Source organism: Zootoca vivipara, chromosome 13 (genome assembly GCF_965207765.1).
Source record: "Zootoca vivipara chromosome 13, rZooViv2.hap1.1, whole genome shotgun sequence".
Classification (NCBI taxonomy): Eukaryota; Metazoa; Chordata; class Lepidosauria; order Squamata; family Lacertidae; genus Zootoca; species Zootoca vivipara.
This window is the reverse complement of record NC_142596.1, coordinates 18,240,210-18,265,411: the sequence shown is the minus strand read 5'-3', so window position 1 is coordinate 18,265,411 and position 25,202 is coordinate 18,240,210.

Below are 25,202 nucleotides of genomic sequence, written 5' to 3'. Positions count from 1 at the left end.
GTTATTCTGAAATCTCCAGCCTGAGCCCCACACATAGCTGTCAGAGTGCCACAGAGTCCTGAAGCTCTCACCTTGCCAGAAACTGGACCTCATCCTACTTTGCTACGGCCTTGGTCCTGTATACCTGAAGGAGCATCTCCACCCCCATCATTCAGCCAAGACACTGAGATCCAGCACCGAGGGCCTTCTGGCGGTTCCCTCATTGCGAGAAGTGAGGTTACAGGGAACCAGAAAGAGGGCCTTCTCGGTAGTGGCACCCACCCTGTGGAACGCCCTCCCAGCAGATGTCAAGGCAATAAGAAGCTATCCTATTTTTAAAAGACATCTGAAGGCAGCCCTGTTTAGGGAAGTTTTTAATGTTTAATGCTGTATTGTTTTAATATTCTATTGGGAGCCACCCAGAGTGGCTGGAGAACTCAGCCAGATGGGCGGGGTATAAATATTATTATTATTATTATTATTATTATTATTATTATTATTTTCACCTTGCTCTGCTTACCAGAACCCGTGTTACCGAGTGTGTTGCTTGGAATATAGCGGAAGCTACAAATTAACCTTGCAGGGGGGCTTCTGCTAATAGGATCTAATGGTGAGGAAATGATAGGAAAGGAACTTGGCCGTCAAAAAATGGCATCACTAGATGATATGGTGCTGCGTTAAATTTAAATGTCACACAGAGCCATCATTTTACATTCTGCGATTAGCTGACAGCAAAAGAAAGGATCGTCTCTGCTAAGAGCTCTAGTGTAGAAACAATTGTAGAGTTAATTCCCTGAGTGCAGAACATCTGATTCCATTTCTAGGCCACAACGGGAGTCCAGGTCGGAGAGTTGGAAAGACCTCTGTGAAATAGCAGACCTATATAATACATTTAATGTGCATTCAGTGCACATTTATGGCACATTACTTCCCCCACCTAAATATGGTCAAATGGACCACATAGCCTTATGGACAATCTTCTGGGGCAATATGCCAGTGGTGGGTGGAGACCAGAGGCAACAGTGGGTGGAAGAATGGATGAGGCTCTTGGTTTTGTACAGTAGACAATATTCTATACTGCAGCTGACATACATCCAAAGAAGCTGAGTGTTGGAAGATTCAGCACAGATCAAAGAAAATTATTATTCATGCAGCACATAATGAAGGTATGGAACTCACTCCCACAGGGGCCAATTCCTGGGGGTCTGGGCACCCACAATTTTTTGTGTGACCTCCAGGGTCAGTCCAAAGTCTCTCAGGGCTCCCAACACAACTTCCAGGGCTCCCAGGCTCCACTGTGGTGCGTGCAAAGTGACATGACGTCATTCCTGCCAGGCAAAAGTATAATGGGGTCCCAGGGGGCTGGGGGTGCGGACTTTCAAGAGACAGGCAGAGAGGCTTAGAGAGCAGCAATTGCCCCTCCAGTCCTGTTGTTCCCTACCACTGAAAGCTTCATATGTTCTGAAACTGGCACCTAGCAATTGAGAAGCAAAGGGGAAATCACATTTGTTTGAAATGGCAGCAGAATGTTGGGGGAAGGGATATCAATGCCGGCTTTGTTTCCCACCCACCTGCCCTCCCCATCAGCATTTGGGCTATGAAGGGAGAGTAGGGCTGCCCTATATCTGGATTTTCCTGGACATTACCGGGATTTCAAAGGTGGAATTGACGTCCGGGAGGAATTTCCAAAGGGTGTCCTGGTTTTTACTTTTTGAAATTTGGCAGCCCTAAGGGAGAGGTCAGGCTTTTCTCCCTCAACCCTCCCCCTCCCCATTCATTTCCTACCTCGTCACAACAGTGATGTCCTAGGATTCTCCCCACGGACTGTCTAGTTCACTTTTCATCCTGTGATTGCCGTGCTCGTTTTATTTTACCAAAAAAAAGCACAACATCATTGATTTTAAAATAAAAATCACTAGGCTTTTCGAAGGAGCATTTTTCAGAAAGGTTAAAACTGATGATGTGGCATTATTTTCCCATTATCCTCTTTGTAACCTTGTATAAAAACAGTGGAGGGGCCATCTCTCTCCCTCTCTCTCACTCCTCTCTCCCTCTCTCATTTTCCTCTACTGGAGTTTTTTCTTTGCTCGTTGCTGTATGAAGACTCACATTTACTGCCTTGGGAGAGAGGGACCCCCCCCCAAACAAAAAGAAAACGAAAACCAACTAGACCTTAAAATAGAGAATCTGAACAAATCTACAAAGTTTTTTTTAATAAAAAATCTCTAGGGTGGGCCATCTGTCCCAAAGAGAGGAAACTGCATGATGCAGCGGTTGTCTGTATAGTGTGGTTCCACCCAAGTGCATGTCAATTGATGGAATATATCACCTGCAAAAGAAAAGAGAAGAAAAAGCATCAGTTCCTATCAAATCTCAGCTTTTATTCTAAACAAGTTTCTAGTCCATGTGGAGGTAAAGATATGTTTCTGTCAATATCCCTGCTTGTGCTTGGATTTTGAAACCAACGAGATCTTCTTAAAAGTGGGAGAGCAGGACAATAATGTGGGGCCCAGATCAGTGTGCTGACATGAGCCAAACAGGGGGGGGGGGCAACCCCACCCCACCCCCTCACTGCACTGCACAGCACTGTGCCGTGCTCCTCTGGAGCCTGGGTTAGGCCAGCATGGGGGTCAGGCAGGTGCGGTGAGTGTGAGTGGGCTGCCCCAGCCAATTTGGGCAGTTTCCAGGGGTCCTAAATACGTGTGTTTGTGTGTGTAGACTGGCAGAAACTGATGAGGATATCTATCTATCAGTTGCTGGATGCAACAACTCCATAATGAAATTCCTTATCTAGCTCTGTTGACACAGGTCTGGCTTTGCTGAATTGCTCCCTGCTCTCACTGGGTTTTCTAACCCAGTTCCTCCAGTATAAGTCCCCAGCTGGTCTAGGCCTCTACCCTACTCCCTGCTCTGGCTTCTGGTGTCTAGGGATGGACCGAGCAATCTATTTCTGACCTCTGTCGATTCCTCATGCCTGCTCTGCCCCATTTCCACATTGATCTGCAACTGAAATATTAAAAGTGTGCTAAAATTGCCATGGAATTTTTGTTTTCACCAAATACACACTGCTGGCATGCATTTAATGCACTTTTTAAATAGGCATCTTAGTACCTTTCTTTGGCATTTTGAAAATTCAAAGATGTGCACAAACTGAAGGAAAGGTGTGTTCCAGGCTGCATAGTAGCCCTGGAAGCATGTGTTTGCTTCAAAACACAGCCTCAGGCATCGCTCCTGGTGGCCTCTCCACCTGATCAGGGCTGGCTGAAGCAGATGGATTGCAAGGATGTGTGCTTGAATTGAGATTCCCACAGTCCAGTGGAGGGCCTTGATTGCCCTGTGCCAGGGCTCAATCCTGCTAGCTGTTTTCAATGCCAGGGCTGAACCCCGGAACATATTTATTTCTTCATTTTATTAGCTCTCTCTACCATCCTTCATCCAAAGATCACAGAGCAGCTTACATTATAAAAACTCAAAGTTATATAGCATCATAACAAACAAAAAGAATAACTCTCTCACACACACACAATGGCTTGAGAGAAGAGGAATGTTTTTGCCTGGCACAAAACAAACAACTACAGGAGAAAAACCCCACACAAATTAAAAGCAGCAAAAGCAATTAAAGCGATTGTAGCTTTTTTCTGTACACAGTAAAATGAAGCAGTCAGATCACTCCCTGGAGAGGGCATTCTCGGGGGGGGGGGGTATCTCCTAGATTGTTGGATTTCCTTCCCACAGGGGTGTGTTTGGCACATCCAACGGTCCTAAGAGGCCTACATTGGCTCCCAGTACATTTCTGAGCACAATTCAAAGTGTTGGTGCTGACCTTTAAAGCCCTAAATGGCCTCGCTCCTATATACCTGAAGGAGCATCTCCACCTCCATTGTTCAGCCCAGACACTGAGATCCAGCGCCGAGGGCCTTCTGGCGGTTCCCTCACTGTGAGAAGCAAAGCTACAGGGAACCAGGCAGAGGGCCTTCCGCCCTGTGGAACGCCCTTCCATCGGAGATCAAGGAGATAAACAACTACCTGACATTTAGAAAACACCTAATGGCAGCCCTGTGTAGGGAAGTTTTTAATCTGTGATATTTTAATGTATTTTGGTATTTGTTGGAAGCCGCCCAGAGTGGCAGAGGAAACCCAGCCAGATGGGCGTGGTATAAATAAATAATAATAATAATAATAATAATAATAATAATAATAATAATAATCCTCTGTACAATTTTTGTCATATGCTAGAGAGGCACCTATTTGCATTAGCCTTAAGACTCTTGAGATGTGTATTTTCAGGATCCTGTGATGGTCATTTGTTTCAAGTGTTTTTAATTTTTGGTTATACAATTGTTGCCACCTGTCCTGGGACATTCCACTGAAGAGTGGGCAATAATTCTTTAAAGGTAAAGGTACCCCTGACCGTTAGGTCCAGTTGCCGGCGACTCTGGGCTTGTGATGCTCATCTCGCTCTATAGGCCAAGAGAGCCGGCGTTTGTCCGCAGACAGTTTCCCTAGGTCATGTGGCCACCATGACTAAGCCGCTTCTGGTGAAACCAGAGCAGCGCACGGAAACGCCATTTACCTTCCCGCCTGAGCGGTGCTGTCAGGGGATTGTTGCAGCTACTCTCGAGTAAAGACGCTCCAGTCCGCACTGTCTTTCAGAGTTTTGTTGTGCATATTATTTACAGTGCAGAGATATCAGAAAACATGACTGCCTAGTCCGATTCAGAACCTGGCAATGGCTGCTTCCAGCTCTTCGGCCAGCATAAAAGCCTGGGCACCCTAAAGCGCCTCCCCATAGCCCTGCGTGTGGGCGCACGCCTCAATTCGGGCACCGGAAAGGGCTGCATTCCTTCTCCCATTCTCTGGCTGGAGTGTTGCAGTGGCTCCGGCACCTTGCTGCGCTGCCTTTCCCTCTCTGGTCAGCTGAGTGAGTGCCCTGGCTCTGATGCGTCTGAGAGCCCTCTCTCCACCCCGCTCCATTCCTCATTCCCTCCTCCTGACCTGCTGCTAGTGCTGTCACTGGGCGAAGTGCTGGTCAGGATGACTGGGGGAGGGTCCCTATAAGGAGTCCCCCTGACATCCACCTACCTGTATTTATCTACTTGCACTTTGACATGCTTTTGAACTGCTAGGTTGGCAGGAGCTGGGACTGAACAACGGGAGCTCGCCGCATCACGGGGATTCGAACCGCCGACCTTCTGATCGGGAAGCCCTAGGCTCAGTGGTTTAGACCAGTGTTTCTCAACCAGTGTGCCTCCAGATGTTTTGGGACTACAACTCCCATCATTCCTGACCACTGGTCTTGCTAGCTAGGGATGATGGGAGTTGTAGTCCCAAAACATCTGGAGGCACACTGGTTGAGAAACACTGGTTTAGACCACCCGCATCCCAATAATTCTTTAGAGAGAGAATATTTTCAAGGACATGTTCCAGCCAGGAAAAAGCAGATGAGGATAGCCCAAATCTGGTGATTGAGGCATAAGGAATGGAGTCGGATGGAGTATGGCTTGGTAAGTGTCCCTAAGGACAGGTAGACAGTTCTGGAAGGCCATATTCAGCCCCTGAGCCTGAGATTCCCCACCCATGAATTCAAAGGACTCAATCTTCTTCTTCTCGAAATAAAATGGTGTTCTCGTGACAAGGGGAGAAAGCAGATGGGTGAGTGAAAACTCACACAAAGGGAGGGGAAAAGATGCTTACTAAACTTTGGAAATGTTATGCTAATGTGCTATATTTGCATAACTGATATAGGTCACCCAGTTTAGTTTTTCCTGGCTCAGGATCTCAGTTGTGTTTGTTTACTTTGGGAACTTTAAAGCTTGCGATAAAATATTCTCAGACATTCTCTGTTTTAGAGTGCAGACGACATATGGCCCAGATATTAACAGACCTTATTTTTCACATCACACTTCTCCTTTTTTTGTAGCACCCTGAAAAAATCCACCCTGCTTCCAACTTTTGGTGGTGTTGCAAACAGAAGCTAATATAATTCAGGTGAAAAATCAGCTGGTGCCCCAAGGTGGAAGATGCTATCTTTGGCCTACTTCTCACTAAAGTGGCAAACTTTGTGACTGGGCTGTACTGCTTGAGAACACAGGGAACTGCCATATGCTGAGTCAGATCATTGGTCCATCTAATTCAATATTGTCTACCCTGACTGGCAGCAGTTCTCCAGGATTTCAGGCAGGGCACTCTCTCTGTTCTTCCTGAAAGACGCTGAGGATTGAATCCACGGCATTCTGCATGCAAATCATGCTTCTGTCTTGGCCGCTGCTGGACTCCGGGTGTCATGACATAGCAACAAATGGTATGTGTCATGGGCCCCTTTGTCCTGCCCGGATCAGTCATGGTATGGCAACCCCAGAGAGAAGAGGAGGAAGATGAAGATGGAGCAGGTGGGGAGGAGGAAGGCAGGAGCCTGGAGATAGAGACTGCTGGTCCTCCCCTTGTAACTCTAGACCAGTGTTTCCCAACCAGTGTGCCTCCAGATGTTTTGGGACTACAACTCCCATCATTCCTGACCACTGGTCTTGCTAGCTAGGGATGATGGGAGTTGTAGTCCCAAAACATCTGGAGGCACACTGGTTGGGAAACACTGCTCTAGACCAGGGTTTCCCAAACTTGGATCTCCAGCTGTTTTTGGACTACAATTCCCATCATCCATGACCACTGGTCCTGCTAGCTAGGAATGATGGGAGTTGTAGTCCAAAAACAGATACCCAAGTTTGGGAAACCCTGTCCTAGACATTAGAGAGGGGAAAACAGAGGACCAGAGCTCACCATTGCCCTTCTTGCAGTGCGGAGAGTCACTAGGGAAGACTCTGACCGGCCGAGAGGAGTTAGATACCAGAATTCCAGCACTGTCTTCATAAGTGGGGTCAGCTGTACCCACACCAAACTCATAGGGCAAGAGAGTCTCGTGAGTGAGCACACCCTGCCTCATCTTTAAAAGCTTGACAGGAAGGCTGTGTGTCATAGCTTCTGTTCAGTTTCAAATCTCTTGCCTTGCTCGTGCATCCTGAACTCTTGACTCCGGAAGCTTGTGCTTGCTATTGAACCTGTACTGCTATCAGCCTGGATAAGAGAGCCGGTGTGTTGGAGTGGTTAGAGTGTCAGGCTAGCACCTGGGAGACCATGGTTCAAATCCCCACTTGGTGTCATGAAGCTCACTGAGTGACCTTGGGCCGGACATTGCCTCTCAGCCTAACTTACCTAGCAGAAAATGAATGGAAGCGACTCCATCAATGCATAAACCGGACCCATCTCAATGGTACAAATTCTGTATATGCCTAATTATGAGACGTCATAGGATTGTTGTGAGGATAAAATGGGGAGGAGGAATGTCAGTTTGCAATTCTTATATCTGATGTGTAGATATCTTTCCTATCATAGTTCAAGAGGGTTCTGGAAGCTTCTCTGTGTGAAAGAAACAAGCAGAAGGTCCGTGATGTTTGGGTTATTCCTTCAGAGAAGCTGAATACAGATGGTTTAAACTGGTTCTCTTATCTCTTTCTGTCAAGGTCATGCTGACTGTAATAACAACAGAAGGAGCCTGGGTTTCACTAACTCTTTCTATCTCTTTTCCTTCTGATGTGGTGTTCTGTACATAGTATGCTATAGTACTGTATTAATATAAGTTATTGTAAGTTTGAGTTAAACCTGCTGCAACTGGATTTCTTATGAACAGTGCCAATCCTGAATGTATTAGATTTGTGACCATTATGCTCAGTAGCGGTAAAGCTCTGCTGGATAAGAATCCTGCAATGTCTTTAAGTTTTTACTCTGCTAACTATACATTGGAGTTCTGTTCTGGGTCAATAGTGAGTAGAATTTCATGACAAGGAGAACCCTGTATGAAATCTCAAGCTCCTTGGAAAAGAAAGCTGGCATATAAATATCAATAAATAACCAGAACTCTTCCTTACTCTGAAATAAGTGTCGCTGTCGTCATGTTCTGGGACAGAAGCCTGACAGAATGGCTCAGTGACAAGAAGCTTTCTTCATTGGTTTGTACATGCAACACAAATTTTAAAACCTGGTGTGTGGATGTGTTTTTACAAAGTAATCGAATGGGAGAATTATTGGTCTAGGTGAGGCAGAGGATGCACTAACTGTGATGGTCCTTTATCTCCGCAAACTGGATGATGATGCCCTTTTCAGTGCAATCATCGCCCACTAGGCACTCTTGAAGCGCACTTCATTCATGAATTAACTCCCTGACAGCCCATATCTGTATGATCAATATGTTTGTTTATTAGCACCAGCTGCTGTGTTTTAGCAATTCTGGTGGGCTCTGGCAAAAAGCGCCGGGTATTAACCACAGAACAGCACTCAGGACTGGGGGGAGAGAGAAACTCCTGCCGGCAAATGGGAATTGGGATGGATAAGGTTTCACGCTAATGACGCTTTAATTGAAATTGGGAATGGATCACTCATCTCAGGGAAATCTGCTTTGATGGCTCCCGGCTTGGCCCCTCCTCGGAGGAGTCCATTAACTTGGTGGTTATGTGTGATGGGCAAACAGAGGCCAGCAAGAATAATGGAAATACAGAGGTGCCTAAGGTCAGTAGTGGAGGAAAGTCAGAGCAGCAGCAGAGAGCATTCTCTGTATACCATTAGTCCCAAGTTTAAGCCTCAGCACCTCCAGGTAAATGTTCATGCAATGAATTATGGGAATGGGAAGGGCCTCCTCTAGAAATGTTGCAGGGTGTCCTACTCATTATCTCTATGGAGCCACTAGCAGCTGTCATTAGGAATCATAGAATCATGGGGTTGGGAGAGATGCCAATGGTTACAGTGGTACCTCGGTTTACAAACACAATTGGCTTCGGAAGTCTGTACTTAACCTGAAGCGTACTTAACCTGAAGCGAACTTTCCCATTGAATGTAATGGAAAGTGGATTAATCCATTCCAGACAGGTCCACGGAGTACTCAACCTGAAGCGTACTTAACCCAAGGTATGGCTGTAATTGGTTGCGGAAGTCTGTACTTAACCTGAAGCGTACTTAACCTGAAGTGAACTTTCCCATTGAAAGTAATGGAAAGTGGATTAATCCGTTCCAGACAGGTCCGCAGAGTACTTAAACTGAAAATACTCAAACCGAGGCATATTTAAACTGAGGTATGACTGTATTTAGTCCAACCACCAGGTTGTCATATGTCCTCTTTTTCCAGGACACATCCTCTTTTTCATGGGTAGAGTCATCATAGCGATCCATAGTTAAAAGTAGAAGTCGGCAAATGTGTCCTCTTTTTTGCTCTTCAAAATATGGCACCCACTCACAGAGAACTGTTTCACCTGACACCCCTAAGTTGTTGTACGTGTGTATAAAATAAAAATAGACCAAATGACAAAGAAGTGATCCTGCAGCCAATCAGAAGCCATAGAAACCCCGTTGGACGTTTGGCTTCCAAAAATAGTTCGCAAACCGAAACACTCACTTTTGGGTTTGCGGCATTTGGGAGCCAAAACATTCGAGAACTAAGCTGTTCAGAAACCAAGATACGTACAACTGTATAGGTACCGACATTCCAAAGGAGAAGAAAATACTTTTTATGTATGCGACAGCAGCCACACGGATGCTACTAGCCCAGAGATGGTAAGAAGGAAAAGTCCCCACCAGAGGGGAATGGGAAATTAAGCTGATGGACTACACCAAAATGGCAAAGCTGACTGGAAAGCTCGGGAACCAAGAGGACAAAAGAATGGGGGGGGGAATTATAATTTATCTAGGAGACCGCTGTAAGCAGATGAAAACATTAGCAGGATTTTAATCTCACTTGCAATGTATGGATAATATGGATGGATACAAAATTATAGATTATGAAATAATATGCACTTGAAAATGTTGACAATAGTACCCATGGAGGGAATGGGGGGGGGGAGTCTCGAGATTCAGAGAAATCTCTTTATATGGATATGTATTTGGTATTGTTATAAACTTATATTTGTAAAATCAAATAAAAATGATTTCAAAATAATAATAATAATAATGTTTTCATTACCAAGCAAGTTAAGCTAGTAAAATTCATTCATAAGAAAGCATTCATCATCACAAACATACAAAATCCAAATTTCGTATGTTTGATACAAATTTGTAATGGCAAATTCAGAAGTGCAGGGTCACCTCTTGAAAGTCGCAGCCATGCACACCTGGTCGTGTTTAAAGCCACTTACTGTGTACACCAGGTATGGGGAACCAATGGCCGTCCAGATGTTGCTGAAATACAACTGCTATTGGCCCCAGCCAGCATGGCCAGTGCTGAGGGAAGCTGTGGTCCAAGGATATCTGATATCTAGAGGGCCAAAGCTTCCTCACACCTGGTCCACACCCATTCACATAAAATATGTGTCACAGCCGCTCATGCATCCCTCTGAAGCAAAGCCATGCTGGTTACACTGTAAGTAGTATAATCAGTGGCGGGACGTGGGTGGCACTGTGGTCTAGACCACTGAGCCTCTTGGGCTTGCTGATCAAAAGGTCAGCGGTTCGAATCCCTGCGACAGGGTGAGCTCCCGTTGCTCTGTCCCATCTCCTGCCAACCTAGCACTAGCAGTTTGAAAGCATGCCAGTGCAAGTAGATAAATAGGTATCGCTGCAGCAGGAAGGTAAATGGCATTTCCGTGCGCTCTGGTGTTCCGTTGCACCAGAAGCAGTTTAGTCATGCTGGCCACACATGACCCAGAAAGCTATCTGTGGGCAACCACCTGCTCCCTCGGCCTGAAAGCGAGATGAGCGCCACAACCCCATAGTTGCCTTTGACTGGATTTAACCATCCAGGGGTCCTTTACCTTTACCAATTTACCTAGTATATTCAGCTTTAGACATGCCTCCAGGAGATTCAACCCACATTTGCAGGAGCCTGGAGGGATAAACTGCAATTAATATATCCTCTCCTAACTATCATCGATGCAACAGCTTTGCAGCCCCATCTTTACAAAAGGACAAAGCACCTTCGTCTTCCAGATCTAGGCCTTTTTTCTCACAAGCGTCGGGAGCCTTCCATCCCTGGAGACTTTTTTTTTGGGGGGGGAGGTGTTACGAGAAACAGTGGTGCTTTATTATGGGCCAGAGAAGCACTAACAAAACACAAGCATATCAGACACAGGCAGCCTATCCTGCGCAACCCCTTTTTATTGTATTTGGGTGGAAATGTTGACATGCGTATCTTGCCCTGCACAGGGAAGCTGGACGGCCAGGAAAGAGGCTCGCGATCGAACCGCTTTGAATGAATTTATTATTCACATTAATTACAATGTCGACTAAAGAGGACAGCTGTTCAAGGAGGCTGCAATACCAATTTATCAGACAGAGGAAGGCTCTGAGAAAAGTCCCTGCATTTCCAACCCCTCTCCCAGCGCTCTGAACTTGGGAGGGTGGAAGACAGGGGATTTTTTTAAATTAGAACTTGTTATTAACAGGAACCTAGTGAATTAAAAATAGCCCTCCCCCCCCCCACCACCTCAATACATTAAGTTCTGGTCTCAATTAGAGAGATCAGGGACAAGTCAATGAATGGGAATTAATGAGATGAAAAAAGGGCTGCAAGAAAAAGAATGAATGTGCCGGCGATATTGGAGCAGGAGATTTGGGGGGAGGGCACTGTTGACCGCCTTTGGGGAAAGAAGCGCTAATGGGAAATTGCTGAGGTTGATCGCAACTGCTGAGCCCACACTACAGACAGAAACATGCCAGAGACACTATCCCAATGGGAGAGATCGACACCAAGGAAGAATCCCATCCTTACTAATTTACCAGTATAAGAGTGTAATAAGTACCTATTGGATCAGGCCAGTGGCCCATCAAGTCCAGGATCCTGGTCTTATAGCAACCAACCCAAAATCTGTGAGAAAACTGCAACAACAACAAGAAGAGGAGGAGGAGGAGTTTGGACTTGATATCCCGCTTTTCACTCCCCTTAAGGAATCTCAAAGTGGCTAACATTCTCCTTTCCCTTCCTCTCCCACAACAAACACTCTGTGAGGTGAGTGGGGCTGAGAGACTTCAAAGAAGTGTGACTAGCCCAAGGTCACCCAACAGCTGCATGTGGAGGAGCAGAGAAGCGAACCCGGTTCACCAGATTACGAGTCCGCTGCTCTTAACCACTACACCACGCTGGCTCACTCATTGATGCCTGAGAGGGATCTCCAACATATCCTCTGATATCAGAGAGTGATATATAGGGTTATATCCTGAGATGCTCTCCGAGAGGCCACTGTTACCAAACACTTATATGTCCTCTGGGAAGACTCAGGCCATAGTTTTCTGGATTTAGGAACCTAAGAACTCCCCTCTAAAACAGGCAGCAATGGCTGCAGTCAACTCCACTGGATGTTTTTATTTATTTATTATTTGTACCCCACTCTTCAGCCAAAGCAGCTCCCAGAGTGGCTTACATACATCCAAATCAAGACAGTCCCTACCCACAGGCTTGCAAAACACACACACACACACACACACACACACACACCATGATGCTCAAAGAGAAAGAAGCAGGGAGAGAAGATGAATAATCAGGGTCAGGTAGATGGACCTCATGCCTAGAGAAAAATATGCCACCCTACAAATCTATCTGTCCCTCAGGACTTCCTCCAGACCATACCCCTTTCCCAGCCTAGCTTCACACCCTCTTTGAGAGTTTTTGCCTGGCTGGAATGTTCCCTTGAACTCTAGCAATGCCTCTTTCTTCTCTGGGTGTCATGCATAGAAATAGACCTGCTGAACCAAGGTAGCATCTGCATTTGTTGCTCCACCCATTTTGCCTCTGGTCCTGCCTGCCACTGGCATGCGGCCCCCAGAAGTTTGCCCAGGAAGGAATGTGGCCCTCTGGATGAACAAGATTCCCCATTCCTAATCTAAACAAGATTTAGCCATTTGGAAAAATCGTGTCCTCCATCAAGGAGAGCACGTGCTGCGGTGAGGTCACCAAGGCTGCCCTGCTGTTGCTGGGGCAGGTATGTTTGGATGGCCTCAACTCCCGATTGGTCGCCCCTCGGTTGCTGGGATGGAATTTGGCTCAGGGAGTGTGTGACTGACAACCGAGGGGCTATATATATCCCTGCATGTGACGTTGAGCTTCCTCTTTTTCGTCGCGTGCACAGGATCACCTGCCCTTCCTCCCTATATTTAGGGCTGTTCTTTTGACCTTGCTATGTCTGTCTAGGGGTCGTGCGCTTTGGAGCAGGGGCCCGGTAGGAATTTTGCCATTTGGCTGATTGGCTGGTGCCACTTGGTTTTTGCCTACTGCCTAGCAAATCGTCACAACTTTGTAAGGTTGGCGGTTAGGCATTGGTTCAATTGGTTGGTGGAGGGGATGTGCTTGGCTGTGCGCAACCACTCACATGCTGTAATCAACAAAGTTGTGGCCAAAATTATGCCAAAAAACCTTAAACTAAAATTCTGTGTATATTGTGAATTATTTCTGGGGTGGCTTTGGGGGACCTTAACACGCAACTCGTTCTCCTTTTACACAGGAAGAGGTAAATGTGACATTTTTCAGATAAGGCAAAAGGAACAGCATTCGATCCATGCCGCTGCATTGCAGCAGCCAATTGGCCAGAAAATGCTTTACCCGTTTGAAAACGGTCCCTACAAACCATGATGTTAGCACCCTATCAACCTTAGTTGAATCATACGTACTTCTAAGTGATCACGATTCTCCAAGCATTGAGATAATATCACTTTCCTAACCCCATCAGAATTTCCCTTAACCCATCAGATTAATGATAAATGTTTTCAGATGGTCTATGAACATGATTCTTCTGTGTCCTGGTTGCCCCCCCCCCCAGCAGGGCAAACCTTTCCGATGCACAGAGTATCAAATTTCGTTTGTAATAATTCGTTAGGTTGGGAACACCTAAGCAGTTCTGATGGGGCAGTGCTCCCTGATGGCTATCAAATCCCTGCATCTATCAAAATACAATTCTCGCCTTCCAGAGTGAGGTGTTATAGCCTGTGCAAACCTCTACAGTTCTGATAGAAGAGCGTTTCCTGAAGGCCAGGGAATCATGTTTCATGTTTCTGTTTAATTCAGTGCTGGCTGTGCTGAAATGTGTGTGTTTGGACCTCTTTCAGTATCTAAAACTATCCTGCATAGATTTTGCTTCGCATTTGAAACTCATTCAATATCCATAGACAAAACTCAGATTAAGAATTATCAAATTACTGACTCTGCTAAAAATAAAGTCAGGCCACAAGCAAACTATTTGGCAGACTTTACACACTATTTCAAAGATTCTATTCAAAAAGGTGATAACAAAGTCACTGAAACACTGTAGATCAGAATCCAGAGAGAAAGAAGTCCTGATAACATTTTACTGAAGAACCTGAACAAAACGCAGCATATAATTTTAGGAGAAATAAACCATAGAAGGGAAGACGCCCTCAGAACTACACAGCCAATCAGATCACATGCTACCTCTGCAAAGAACCTTCCAACTCTGAGTGGTTCCACCTCTACCCTAGCACTGAGAACAGAATTAACCCTTAACTGAATGATCCCTGCTGTTGCACTTCCAGAAAAAGGTTACCCAGGTAGGAATGTGACCATTAGTCTGAAAAGGGTTTTCCACCCCTGCATTATATTCAATGCTTGGAACGAACAACCTCATTGAAATAGCTCAGAAATCTCTGAACTATGTCTAAAAGTCGTTCCCATAATTGCCAGGTGAGCTGAAAGTGAATTAAGTTTCTTTTAGAGTACAGTGGTACCTCGGTTTAAGTACACAATTGGTTCTGGAAGTCTGTACTTAACCTGAAGCGAACTTTCCCATTGAAAGTAATGGAAAGTGGATTAATCCATTCCAGATGGGTCCACGGAGTACTCAACCTCAAGCATACTTAACCCGAAGTATGAGTGTAATTGGTTCTGGAAGTCCGTACTTAACCTGAAGTGTACTTAACCTGAAGCGAACTTTCCCATTGAAAGTAATGGAACGTGGATTAATCCGTTCCAGACGGGTCCGCGGAGTACTTAAACTGAAAGTACTCAAACTGAGGCGTACTTAAACCGAGGTATGACTGTATAACTTTGAAGGATTTCCAGGCCCCATTTGCACTATACATTTAAAGCACTATCGTGCCGCTTTAAATGGCCATGTCTTTCCCCCAAAGAATTCTGGGAACTGTAGTTTGTTAAGCATGACCTCCGTTGTTAAAAACTCCTATTGCCCTCGCAGAGCTACCATTCTCAGAGTTCCCTGAGAAGAGAGATTTATTATTAAATCACTATGGGAATTTCTTAACATGCATAGTCTCGTGGTGGGAGATCAGTCTCATTTTCAGTTTTGTTGCCAGTTCTCTTTTTAGTCTTCTCTCTGAGACTTTGCCTGGCTGCCACCTCAGTTGCTCACTCGTACTCTTGATGGTTCCTGGCTTCTAACACCCACTTTTAAGATGATGCTAGCAGAAACCTGTTGCTGCCAGAGGGTCAGTAAAAATGTGAGCAGACAGACAGAATCATTGAGAGAGATGGCTACAAGGAGAGCTCTCTGTACTTGCCTGAAGCAGCTGTCAGAACAGATAGCTACCACAGTCACCCAGAGGCTTCTTATCTTGTGGGGTATCTATTTAGGGCTCCTGGGTTGACAGCTGCAATACTAAACACATTTACCAGGAAGTCTCATTGAAACAACAACAACAACAACTCTCCTTGAGCTTCTTCAATGTTTTCTTCAATTGTTCTGCCTCAATTTTCAGGGTGCTTGAGAATTTCTTGAGAATTTCTTGTTATTTGCTTACTTTACTATTATGAGATGGCTTAGGGGGGGGATGTTTTCCTTTCCAGTAAGGAAAGCAAAAGTCTAGAAGCCAAGCCTTATGAGGAACGGTTGAAGGAGCTGGATATATTTAGCCCAGAAAAGAGGAGACTGAGAGGAGATTTGATGGCCACCTTCAAATATCTGAAGCGCTGTCACATGGAGGATGGAGCAAGCTTGTTTTCTCCTTCTCTGGAAGGTAGGACTTGAACCAATGGCTTCAAGTTATAAGAAAGGAGATTCCAACTAAACATCAGTAAAAACTTTCTGACAGTAAACATTTCCTAAGCCTCCATGCAACTTCCCCAGCAGTCTACGCTTCCTGATCTGAAAAAGCCCCAGGGAAGGAGTTGCATCATGATATCTTCCCCTGGGTTTTAATTGAAGTGTGGGTGATAATGATAATAGAATCGCCAACACAGTGGTACCTCAGTTTATGAACTTAACCCGTTCCGGAAATCTGTTCTTAAACCAAAACCGTTCTTAAACCGAGGCGCGCTTTCCCTAATGAGGCCTCCCGCCACTGGTGCCCTTCCACCGTTCGGATTTCATTCTTAGACTGAGGTAAAGTTCTCAAACTGGGACACTATTTCTGGTTTTGTGGAGTTTGTAAATCGTTCTTAAACCGGACTGTTGCGTGTCGAGGTTGCCAGACACCCCCCCTAAATAACTCACACCACACACAGAATTTTAGTTTGGGTTTTGGCATTAATTTGGCCATAACTTTATTTAAATACAATTAAATGTGAGTGTTGGCTTAGGCATTGGTTAATCCATCTGTCCACCGCCTGGGACAGATCAGCTCCAACTTCCCTAGCCGTATAGGGAAGTCAAGTAAACACCCCATGGGAGAGGAGGTAGCTGTGTCCAGGCACTCTCCCCTCGACCAGAAATACTCCCCAAGGCTCGTGCTCTGTAATGGCCCCAGCCCCGCCCGTTGAGGGGGTGTATGGACAAGAGCCCTAGAGCCCCAGGATTCCTTTAATGGAATACTTCTATGTGGAGCAGCATTTTACTGAGGGGTAGGCACCTCCATGCCAAACCCCTCCACCAACCAGAATTATTAACCAATGCCTAACCGCCAACCTAACAAGTTGTGACGATTTGCTAAGCAGTAAGCAAAAACCAATGGCAACAGGCAATCAGCCAAATGGCAAATTTCCTACTGGGCCCTTGCAAAGCAAGCGACCCCATGAAAGGCAAAGCAATGTCAGGCTAAAAACCATTAGGAAAAAGGTGGTGGGCGGGAGGGAGATCCGAAGCACTTTGCAAAAGTGAAACTAACTGCTGGACGCTGAGGTTTTAAGGGTCACTTCCTGTCAATCAAAATTCGCTACATGCTTTTTACCCCAGCAACCCAGAAGGGTCCTATCACACACACTCCCTCTCATCCAACACCACCCCCAACCCAGGAGATGTCTTTTAACCCTTCCGCAACCCGCGCTCTCCCTGATTGGAGAACACGCTTTCTTAAACCGAGGTACCACTGTAGGTGTTTGTTGCATTTGCTCAACCACATTCCACATGACAGCAGCCATGAATGTGCTATCTGGTGGAAGAATTGCATTGGAAGAATACGAGACTCTTAATCTCAGGGTTGTGGGTTTGAGCCCTACACTGGGTAGAAAATTCCTGCATTGCAGGGGGTTGGACTAGATGATCCTCCTTGTCCCTTCCAACTCTACAATCTATTATTTTGTCTATTCAATGTGTGGCATATCCAGCACACTTCCAGATGAACTGTTTATTAACAGCCACCAACTATTTAATGAGCTGGCAAACTCAGGGGACATTGTATCAAAGCAAGCCTTAACCCTAGATTCTAGTGCATTTCCCCATTACTTTTAGAACATAAAGAGATTGGATTGGACCAGGCCAATGACCCATCTCACAATGCTCAAGCAGATGCTTATGGGAAGCCCAAGGGCAAGATCCCAGGGAATCCCTGCATTTCCCTCCAGGGGATTTCATTTGGCACCATCACAGTTATCTTTCTGTTGCCACATGAAAACACCTTAATCCATCTAGAGATGCTCAGCGTATTTGATGGGTTTTATCTCATCTTCTAAATGCTCTTCTGATGTGATCTTCTTTTGTTGTACTGCAGGGGTTCTCAGCCTTTGCGGGGCCCTTGGCCAAAATCTGTAATTTGGGGTGTGTGTGTCAGGATGCCAGCACAAAATGTCTGCTGTGTACAGGGTGTGACCAGTCACAAAATGGCTGCCATGCGGGCATGGCCAGTCATGAAATATTTGAACCAAAGGTTAGCCCCTCCTTGGTAGATTGGATTGCATATATCGATTTTTTTAAAGATTAATTAATGGTGTTGACATTAGTAAGGATAGTAAAATAAGCTATGGTGGCTTTTCTTGCTTAGGAAAATGTGTCCTTTAAGAATTGCTACCGGACAAAAAGATGATCAAATTAGACTTACTTTTCTCTTACGTATCGATTTTAGTTACAGTTAAGCAGATTATGAATATTTAGGATAAGATTATGTACTATTTTTAAGAAAGTGATTCAAGGTCACTCTCTGTTCTCAGATAAAAATAGACTTACTTTTCTCTTATGTGTCTGCTTCAGTTATAGATATGCAAATTATGAATATTTGGGATAATACTATGTTGAATATTTGGGATAATACTATGTATTCTTTTTATTTAAAAAAGTGCTTTGAGATATTTTTGATGAAGCGGCAAATAGATTTTGCTAAGTAAAATAGAAGTCTCTGTTCTCAGTTGTAAAACTAGCGTAATCAATAAGAGTATTTTCTTACACACATGCTGTGTGTGTGCGAGCACACACACTTGAAATACACAATAAAAACCATCATTGCAAGCTGATATACTGCACCAGCAGAAATATTTTAATGCTTTTCTCTGTCACTCACTATCTACTAAAGCATGTTATAGTCACAAGGCAGGTGCTCGTATTTCAGCCTCTCCGTGGTCAAGTAAATCTAGTCTGGCAATGCACTTTTAAAATGTTCATGATGTGAAATGCAGGTAAGGGAGGGCCATTGTTCCATGGTAGATCATCTGCTTTTCATATCTCTCACTGGTGGAACAACAACAACAAATCTCTCCTCTCCTTCAGGAAGCTTGAAGTGGCATACATGGCTCTCCCCATCTCTATTTAATCCTCCATTTTTAACCCTGTAAGGCGGATTAGGCAGAGAGAAAGTGACTAACCCCAAGTCTACGCAGTGAGCTTCAGGGTCAAGTGGGATTCAAACCCTGATCTTCCAGGCATAGCTGCCAAGTACCCCGTTTTCCCCGGGAAACCCCCGTTTTTACTTACCTTTTCCTGGTGGTCCCCTGTATCACTTCGTCTCCTGTTTTTCTCTGTTGTTTTCTCCTGCTGGCGGCCATTTTTTTCTGATTTGCCCTTCTATGGGCACTAAAAATGGCCGTCGCCGGCTTCAAAAGTCGCATCTACGCATGACCGGAAGTGCGTAGACGCGACTTCCAGTGTCGGCCATTTTTGGTGCCCATAGATGGGCGGGTTGACACCGGAAGTTGCGTTGACGCACTTCCGGTCATGCGTAGAAGCTACTTTTGAAGCCGGCGGTGGCCATTTTTTGTGCCCATATAAGGGCAAAGCGACACCGGAAGTTACGTCAACGCAACGTCCGGTGTCACACGGCTGCCGGTCCCGGATTCTGCAGTCCGGGACTTGGAAGGTAAGCTTCCAGGTCCTGGTCCAATCCTCCAACCACTACACCACACTGGCTTTCTGGAAAAGATTTATGAGATTCCACCCTCTTGCCCCCCACCCCTTCCCAGATCTCCACAGCAAAGTACTTGTTTGAATTGATATGATGAAAAGTGTGTGTTTTAATACTGGTCACCTTCCTCCAGGAGCCTCGATGAGTTACTCTGGCCAAGAATCCGTGCCATATTGCAGGGCAGGCAGGGACCTGAGACAGAAATTACAGACTTGCTTGCTAATTGCTGCATGTTCTCTCTGTAGGTATATCATTGCCGGCAATTAGCACAAAGATCCTTTCCCACTCTAGTTAAGTTCCTGTGCTGCAGTTAAATACTCCCAGATCCCATTTAAATGATTTCAAATGCAATTCATTCTGGCTCGTTAAATAATTCCACAGCAGCGTCTGTCTTCCCTTCTCTCTCTCTTTTCCAACAGCCGCTTTCACCTGGAAAGAATGTGGCGAGTGGAGAGGTTAGATGACTGGGCATAGTTGAAACGTTGGGTTGCAGGCGGGCATCAGCATGCAGATGATGAAACCAGATTTGGGGGATAGAGGGGGGGAAATTGTGTTTGTTCCTTTTTTGCCCTTCTCATCTTTCTTCCCCCCACCCCACCCCACCCCTCAACTGTCCTCCGCTTCACCTCTTCTCCCTGATCTTTCTTTGGCAGCGATTCCACCTGCCAGCAAACCAAGTCAGGAGATTTTACACCAATTATACACGCCCAAGAAGAAAATTAGTTCACAGTGCTCCGGTCGCGCTGTTTTCTCGTGTACTCGGCCAAATGGAGAGAGGACCAAGGTCAGTTGTGTCTTGATTGGCTGCCATCTCACCGGCCCTCTGGGGATGTTGATTGGATGTACATCATTTTGCATTTGGCTGAGGCACAAATCTGTGCATGTGTGTGAGGCCAGAAAAACAGCTACAGTTCACCAGCAGGTCTATGGAGGAGGGCGGTTCCCCAGAAACAAACCCTAAACAACGGAGCCAGGAATATCTGAGGGATGGGGATATTTGAAGGGTTTGTCAATGGTGGGCAGGGCAACAGGGCTGTCTTAAGCATATCTGGCGCCCTGGCGCCGTGGTGCGAAGATCCCTCCGGCGCCCCATTTCCCAGTGTGGCTGCTGCAGGCGCAGTAGCGCGGCACCCCCCTGGCGGCCCGGCGGCTTGGTGCCCTGCGCCACCCAGCCTTGCCGTAGGGCCGGCCCTGCAGGGCAAACAAGAAATGGTAATGCAGTGGTGCCTCGCTTAACGAATGCCCTGCTTAACGAAATTTCCGCTTAACGAAAGGATTTTTCGAGTGGAGGTTGCCTCGCTAGATGAATTCGTTTTATGAAAAATTTGTCTAGCGAATCGAGGTTTCCCATAGGAATGCATTGAAATTCAATTAATGCGTTCCTATGGGCAAAAGAAAATTCAAAAAAATTCAATGCATTCCTATGGGATTCGCTAGACGAATTTTTCGTTATAAGAAAAGACCCGTGGAACGAATTAAATTCATCTAGCGAGGCACCAATGTGAGTAGAATCAAAGGTTCTTCACTGCCCTCTTTTCTCTGGTGGGTAACACCACTTCTTCTTCTTCTTCTTCTTCTTCTTCTTCTTCTTCTTCTTCTTCTTCTTCTTCTTTATACCCCACCCATCTAGGTGGGTTTCCCCAGTCACTCTGGGCAGCTCTCAACATCATCATGATCATGATCATCATCACCATCATCATTAAGCAATAAAACATCAAACTTCCCTAAAGAGGGCTGCCTTCAGATGTCTTCTAAAAGTCTGATAGTTGTTTATTTCCATGACATCTGATGGGAGGGCATTCCACAGGGTGGGTTCCACTACTGAGATGCCCTCTCACCTGGTTCCCTGTAACCTCACTTTTCACAGTGAGGGAACCGCCAGAAGGCCCTCGGAGCTGGACCTCAGTGTCCAAGCTGAACGATAGAGGTGGAGACACTCTTTCAGGTATACTGGGCTGAAGCCCAGGTATACTTCCTCCACTGTATTCCATGTTTGTCACCTCAGTTCTCATTGGGCTGTTGGGAGAGGGTTCTGTTAACAATGTCACTGAAACAACTTAGATGGAATCCAGAGAGAAAAGGAATCCTGAGAGTACTTTACAGACGAAACGGTGGGGATAGGAACAGTGTATAATATATGGAGAAATAAACAGTGGGACTGTGACTTTCTCAGTTCAGGCCTTGTACATAGCAAGGAGACATTGAATCAAACATATGGAGGAAAACTCCCTCAGAACCACACAAGCAGTCAGGTCATGTACCACCTCAGAAAACATAATGCCACCCTCCCTGGTTGGCTAGTTGACATAAAAATGGAATTAACCTTTAAATTACAAAGTGAATGATCCCTACTGTTGCACTTCCTACAGGTTCCAAGCTTTAAATGTGCGTTTGTGTTTTGCTTTTACTTCTGTAAACCTCAGAACTGTTACCTTCTGTTATTTTTGTGGGATAACCAGCCTCGTTTAACCAACATGCTTAAGTCTATTTGATGCATGAGGGAGTTAATACCATTGAAGAAGCTGTCCTGCCATGCTTAGCTCACCTTTGTTTCCCTCAGTCTACTTGAGAAGCTCAGTGTGTGAGGAGGTCTGAACTGGTTGCTCCAGTTCAGACTGCATGGCTGTCACAAGCCATTCTTGAGTTCCTATACCAATAATTTAGGAACTTTCACCACTTTGGAACTAAACAAAATTTTACTGCCTGTGCAACCTTCCTAACTGTTGTAAGGAATAGCACATGAACCTCACCTTTTAAGAGTTTGTAAGTAAACCCATTTTTAACTTACCAAATGTGTGGTCTTTTTCCATGCTCCATGTTTTGTGATTTTAAATCTCTTCTGGGGTTCTCTCACCAAAGAGTACTCCCCCACCCCAAAAAAAATAATAATCCCTGGATCTTGGTATCCAGGGATTCTCATTTTTATACCTATTTATTTCCTCGCCCCCAACAATTTTCTCAGTGGCCTTCTTTTGGGTGCAATCAGCACATACCACCTGAGGTAGCGATTAGAAGGCGTCATGCTGTGACTTTGCACACTTAATTTTCTCCCATTGAAATGGAACCTGAAAGTCTTGAGTTTGGCTGCATACTTCTTCTTTTTACACTTGATAATAATGGCAGGAGGAAACTTCTAAAATCCTCATTGCTCGAAATCTCCACTGAATACGCTCTTGAAGATTTGAGTGTAGGGAGATTTTTCATGATGCACAAATACTTGTGGCCAAGGACCAAACTTGTGGTCACGAAAGAAAACAACAAATCGCAAAGATGTAGCTTGCACTCCAGGCACAGCCAAGGTGCTAAGGTCCCATTCATTTCAGATGGGACTCACTAGCTCGACTGTGTGCTGGATTAAGGGCCAAAATCAAACAGGAAAAAAACCTCAGGAAAACAATTCTCAGCATATTTTGAAATAATTTCAATGAAGCCTGTTTGGGAGGCTGTGTACAAGACAGATTGTCCTCACAGCCTGGATCATTATTGCATATTTATAATGAATAATTAATTTCTTGTCTTTCTATAATGCCCTTCAGCCTCAGGCTTACATTTTGTCAACTAATTGGTTGCCAGGAATATGACAACTTTGGAATAAATTTCCCTTAAAACTATTTCCAATTTTTATAGGGGTTTTTTAAAATAATAATAATAAGTGATTCTGTTCTCTTGACCAAAGTACATTCAACTTCAAGTATCTTCAACTTTCCCTTAAAACTATTTACAATTTTTCCATTGTTTCCAATGGAAACCAATTGGCAGGTGCCTGACAATAGTCAACAGCTGTCAATAGGCTTGCCACAGAGGCTTGCGAAATTTAGCAGAGTGTTGACACCCCCACTAGATTATCACTAGAGCCTTTCTTTTTAAAATGGATCATTACCTACAAATGTTCAAAGGTATTAGGAGGCATTGGGCATTTGCATGAAGACAAAAATAAAAAAATCAATAAGCTGATGTGGAAATGGGGAAATCTCAGCTGAACAACTGAAGCCAGATGCAAACAATTGCTTGGACAGTAGTCATGGTCTTTATTTACCGTATATTCCGGCATATAAGACGACTGGGTGTATAAGACGACTCCCAACTTTTCCAGTTAAAATATAGAGTTTGGGATATACTCGACGTATAAGAGATACGACCCGGCGTATAAGATGACCCCCGACTTTTGAGAATATTTTCCTGGGTTAAAAAGTAGTCTTATACGCAGGAATATAATATTTCTTCTTATGCATACCCCACCTTTTTCCGTGACAGGGACTCAAGGTGGTTTGCAGATGAATACAGAAACTGCTAAAAACATGGGGCGGGGGGGGGAGGCAATTTTTTAAAAAACAACAACAACACTATTAAACTTTGATTAAAACAATTTAAACTATGCATCTACATGTTTGAAATGTATTAAAATCATACAAATAATTATGATAAAAACAGCATGGCACCAGCCTTTTCATTAAAATGGTCAGTACTCAAAACCCTGTTGGAGCAACAGGATTAATCCAGAATGTATCCAGAATCATGGAAGTGAATTCTTCTGAGCAGAAGCTTAGCCCAGGAATGAGATGTGTACAGTACCAGAACTGAATTCATAAGCTTTTTGCACTTCTGCTTCCACAGATGCATCAAGCTTTCTGAACTTCAATATCCAAGTTTTGGAATGAAAAAGGTACCCTCCATTTCCTTCCTTCCTTCCTTTTTTCTTTTTTCTTTTTTTCTATTGTCAAAAACAAAAATGGTGGACATGCAAAATAGTGGGATATTAAAGGTAAAAGGTAAAGGACCCCTGGATGGTTAAGTCCAGTCAAAGGAGACTATGGGGTTGCGGCGCTCATCTCGCTTTCACGCCAAAGAAGCCAGCATTTGTCCACAGACAGCTTTCCGGGTCATGTGGCCAGCATCTCTAAACCACTTCTGGTGCAATGGAGCACCGTGATGGAAGCCAGAGTGCCGCAGCAGTACCTATTTATCTACCTGCACTGGTGTGCTTTCAAACTGCTAGGTTGGCAGGAGCTGGGACCGAGCAACGGGAGCTCACCCCGTTGCAGGGATTCGACCCAACGACCTTCCAATCGGCAAGCCCAAGAAGCTCAGTGGTTTAGACCACACCACCACCCACATCCCAATAGTGTGATATTAATGGCCTTGTTGATATATTGAGCATATTCCTCATTTTCCAGATGCATCTCACAGATGGGGATATTACAGCATCAGATTCCGACAAAACAGTCCTGTTGCAGTCATGCAGGCGAAACTTCTTGAAACCTTCCTAAGAACATAAGAAAAGCCAGTGGCCCTGAATCCTTTCACAGTGGCCAAGCAGATGCCCCTGGAAAGCCCACAAGCAGAATCTGAGAACAATGGCACTCTTCTCCACTCGATTCCCAGCAGCTGTGCTGTTGCTATTGCTTAACTTGTTGATGCGTGCCACAAAGTTGTACCAGTCTGCGGTGAAAGTACCTGTGTGCTAAAGACATTTACAGCTCTTTAGCAGTCATGGCTTCCCCCAAAGAATTCTGTGAGCTATAGTTTACCCTGTAGTTCCCAGCACCCTTAACAATTCCCAGGATACTCTGGAGAAAGCCATATGCTCTAAATCAGGCATGTCAAACCTGCGGCCCTCCAGATGTTTTGGCCTACAACTCCCATGATCCCTAGCTAGCAGGACCAGTGGTTGGGGAAGATGGGAATTGTAGTCCAAAACATCTGGAGGGCCGAAGTTTGGGCATGCCTGATCTAAATGGACAGAT